Below are 4,762 nucleotides of genomic sequence, written 5' to 3' on the forward strand. Positions count from 1 at the left end.
TTCCTACTACTTCAGAGGGGTCATAAGTTGAACCAATGTTCCGTACGGGTGGGGTATTGGCTGGGCTGCTATTAGAGGATACAATTTTAGAAATAGTTGGGCCTTTGATGTTACTAGACCCAGGGTCAGCGGTAATAGCCAGACCCCCCTCCCTCAGGACATTACATAGTGGTTCTAGCTCCTTCATAAATTTCTCGCCCCGGAGGGCATCTAAACTAATAATGCCTTTTCTTTTAGTTTCCTGTTTTTTTACAAGGTTTTCGATTTTATCTAGTCTCTTAAAAATAGTATTAAATTGTTTAGCTATTTGAACTTCAACTTGTTTAAAAATAGTATCTACAATAGTTTCAATCAAGTTGCCATTGTATTTAGGTTGGATATTTCGATCGAAGAATTCAGTCTGTGTACAGACAGAGTTATCAATTCCCTCAGGGGGCAACATGAAATCCCCACAGGTGCCTTTGTCCATAGCTAAAAGCTGTGGGCTACTGACAAAAGCAGGGAGGCTCTCAGTGCCTTTGTCCAATAGTGATAGTGAGGGCAATAGATCCTCGGTGACAATTGGTGTTACTATTTCACAGTCTTTATCTTTATCTTTATTCCACATGCTCTGTGGGGTAGGTTGATTTCTACAGCGACTTGGTTGTTTCCTTTTATTTACAGTACTTTTGGCAGGGCCTCTCTTGCTTTTTCCCCCTGCTGTTTTATTAGTAGATGGCATTATATCTGTTTCAGATTCCACTAAAGAGTCAGTGACAGGGATAGTCGCCAAACTGGTGGTTCCAATAATAGGGGCTGATGTATCAACTTGGACAGTTGGTTTAATGGCAATTACTGTAGGGGAAAGTGGGAGGTCGAGATTGGAAGTAGCCTTTGGAGATTGAGGGCATAGAGTAGTAATAGTAGGTAGTCCAATGGACATCCTTCTTTCAGTGTCTGCTATCTAATTGGTGACCATGGTAAGGGCATTGGCCAACAATTTATCAAACAATGTGGGCAACTCAATAGGGTCTACAGGTGCAGTCGTGTTAGTACGTTTCCCCATGGTATGTTCCAGTACCTTTGCAGCCTGATGTGAACAGAAGGATGGCCCGCCCGACCACTGGTGACCACTGAGGGCCACAGAGGGCCCGACCTTTGCCCGGGCTTCTCCCGGCACGTCCCGCGAAGCGGGTTGCAGCACAAGATATAGGCGCCTCCAGGCGCTGGCGCTGCGTGTCAGCAACGCGCCGCCGCTGAGGCTGCCGGGATATGAAGTCCCGGGGCGGCAACGCGACGCGGCGACTTTGAATAACGGGATTCTGGTTCCCCTTTGACTCTTGGCAGTGGCGGCGGCAATGTGGACCACTTGACGGTAAGTTTTGTTCCAGCTCCCCCTGCTCCGCCGGTTGCAGCACAAGATATAGGCGCCTCCAGGCGCTGGCGCTGCGTGTCAGCAACGCGCCGCCGCTGAGGCTGCCGGGATATGAAGTCCCGGGGCGGCGACGCGACTCGGCGAGTTTGAATAACGGGATTCTGGTTCCCCTTTGACTCTTGGCAGTGGCGGCGGCAATGTGGACCACTTGACGGTAAGTTTTGTTCCAGCTCCCCCTGCTCCGCCGGTTGCAGCACAAGATATAGGCGCCTCCAGGCGCTGGCGCTGCGTGTCAGCAACGCGCCGCCGCTGAGGCTGCCGGGATATGAAGTCCTGGGGCGGCGACGCGATGCGGCGAGTTTGAATAACGGGATTCTGGTTCCCCTTTGACTCTTGGCAGTGGCGGCAGCAATGTGGACCACTTGACGGTAAGTTTTGTTCCAGCTCCCCCTGCTCCGCCGGTTGCAGCACAAGATATAGGCGCCTCCAGGCGCTGGCGCTGCGTTTCAGCAACGCGCCGCCGCTGAGGCTGCCGGGATATGAAGTCCCGGGGCGACGACGCGACGCGGCGAGTTTGAATAACGGGATTCTGGTTCCCCTTTGACTCTTGGCAGTGGCGGCGGCAATGTGGACCACTTGATGGTAAGTTTTGTTCCAGCTCCCTTTTCCTTTAATGTCAAACTGACTAGGCTGATCACGTCCCTGTGGTGCAGGATGACTCTTGCCACAATCCTGGTGATCCCCACCACCGACTTGAGAGCCAGATGTGTCCTGTGAAGAACGAGAACGCTGGTCAGGAAGACTTGAAATCTATCAGGAGTCTTAATTTTCGCGAGGTCGCGCAAGTCATAAGTGCGCTCAGAAGTGTCAGGTGTCGGTGAACCTGCACGCGAACCTTGCTTTTGTTGCTGCCCCTGTTTTTTATTTTTCCAGTTCTTTTTAGGAAAGACTGGATGCCCGTCTTTATCAGACTGAGCTTTTTGTTGTGTCTGAGATTGAGTCTGTGTTTGAGTAAAAGGCTCAACTCCCAAACTATTGCGGCCTATGGTTTTATAAGCCTTCGCGATCATTTTTGGTAATTTGCGTGGTTTGTCTTCCTCAGGGACAGCCTCCAAGCCGTTTGCCACTTGAAAGCTCACTGCATCGCCCTTGACATTGGCAAGGATCATGTCAGCAACTACGTCGAACTACCAGTCTCATCCCCAACTACACAGCCGCATCAGCTCCGTGTTCATCTTGAACACGTTTAATCACGGAGGGGAGTACAGTCATGGAGGGAGTGCTGAAGCACTTTGAATATACCGCTGCGAACACCTTACCCCAGGTGTAACTCAGGAAGTAAGTCTTTAGGCAAAATAATAGTCAAAATCCTGTGTTTCTCCACAGGAGAGGTATTCGGAAAAAGAGCCTCAAGTTGCCCAACTTTTTCAGCAAGCTAATAAGGCACTTCATCCTTATTTGTAGTATGCTTGCCCATTACTGAATTAACCATAACGGGACTCAGTCACACCACCTGTGCCCGCTGGTTGCGCTGCAGCGCCTGGTGGTCCCACCTGAACGTTGAGCGTCACGATTGTATAACAGCTCTATGCACGCGTATCAAAAACGTATGATATACGCGAAGGTGCCCAATTTAAAGAGTTAAATAACGTGGGTGTGGGGATGTACCCAGCCAAAACGGGCCAAGTGGCCCCATCAATAGATAAAGGACCTAAACGGACCGGTGTCACTGGGTGAGGAAGGGCGCCATTAAACCAAATCTGGTGTTGCCAAGCTGTAAGCGGAAATTCAAGAGCCCTATAAGGCTGATAATTATGAGGAAGGGCTGCGGCAGTGTACGTATGAAACATACCATCCGTCCCATCCACCACCAGAAAGGTGACCCAAGAAGAAAAGCCCTCGAAGTGGTAGGCCGGGTTCGCCTCCACCACGAATATGAGCTGCGTACACTCATTAGGCACTCCATACCGTGCCAGATATGTCTGGAGGGCTGCGGGGCTGTGAGGCGGAATATCAACCGCCATCACGGAAAACAAAGAATAACAACCTAAAAAGCAGCAGTGCAATAAATGGTTAAGAAGAAAGAAAAACCTTTTTTTAAATTTCAAGCTTGGATGAACCTATAAAAACATCAATATAGGAAGTTACACCATCACAGCTGTCTAAGGAAACAGAAGTGAGGGGATTGTGGACAAGCACTACTCAAGCGTCTCGCAGATAAGAACCAGACCAAATGTTGGCGGCACCATGTTGCAGGGATTCTGCACATATACAGAACTATGCGCAGGAAACCAGGACCTCTGGAGATGGTGGTGTACCAACCTATCACATCAGTACCCAAAATCCCCAAAACCGACTAGCAATAGTGTCTCATTCGTTCTCCGACTAACAGCGAAGCTACCAATGATAAGACAACCCAGAACACGACAGTTCCAACTCTCTCAGGAATTGCAGGAGCAAGACAACTCTTTCGCTCACTCACTCATACTTGTCCACAATAAGAGTAATCAGAGTCATGGTATAGTTTAAAATGTTTATTTTAACTAACGCGCTCTATGGTACAGCACACGTGCCATTACTAGCAGCAAAATGCATAAACAGAATATAGTTAGCATTGTCACAATTCCATAGAATACAAAGGGGGATATCATTTTATAAAGACAGTGGAGAAGGACTACCGTGCCTAACCATCCTCCCCGTTATAAGAAGTAGTTTATTATAGAAAAGAAAACCTCTAGGCTTTGTCAGCAGACCCCTTACCTCAAGGCCTAGATGAAAGGTTTACATCTCAGGACAAGCACAGCTCTTCTCTCTGGAAGGGTCTCTCTCCAAGTGCCTGAACTACACACTTAGCTTGCAATATTAAAGCATAAGATTTTCAGTAGTGCAGCTGTGTGTTATGTTATGTCTAGGTGCGAGGAACTGACCAGAACAGAATAACAAGGGGCATTGTTTATTGACCTTGTACATCGTGTGCAGAATAAACCTCAGAGCGTGGCAGAGAACACGAAAAGCAGACAGTTCTCATGTGAAAAGGGCACAAATAAAGTCTTGCAAAATAAACGCATGTAGCGTTGTGCGCAAAAGCAGCCTAATGGCAGCTAAGCTCATGCTAACTTAGCACTGTCGACAATGAGCCCACCATCTATACTACAGTCTGCCTGGGATCCTGCTAATCAAAACCCAAGTCACTGTGATTCCTCTACAATTGGCTACTGGTGTACTCCTGTAAGTCCTTAGTATATGGTACTAAGGTACCCAGGGCATAGGTACATAGGTACACCAGGGGTATCGCATGGGCTGCTGCAGCGTGTATTGTCGCCCATGAGAGACCATTCAAGCTAGGACTACAGGCCTGCCATTGCAGCCTGTGTAAGTTGGTGCTAGCACAATTTACGACAGATATAA

Source organism: Triturus cristatus, chromosome 8, assembly GCF_964204655.1.
Source record: "Triturus cristatus chromosome 8, aTriCri1.1, whole genome shotgun sequence".
Lineage (NCBI taxonomy): Eukaryota > Metazoa > Chordata > Amphibia > Caudata > Salamandridae > Triturus > Triturus cristatus.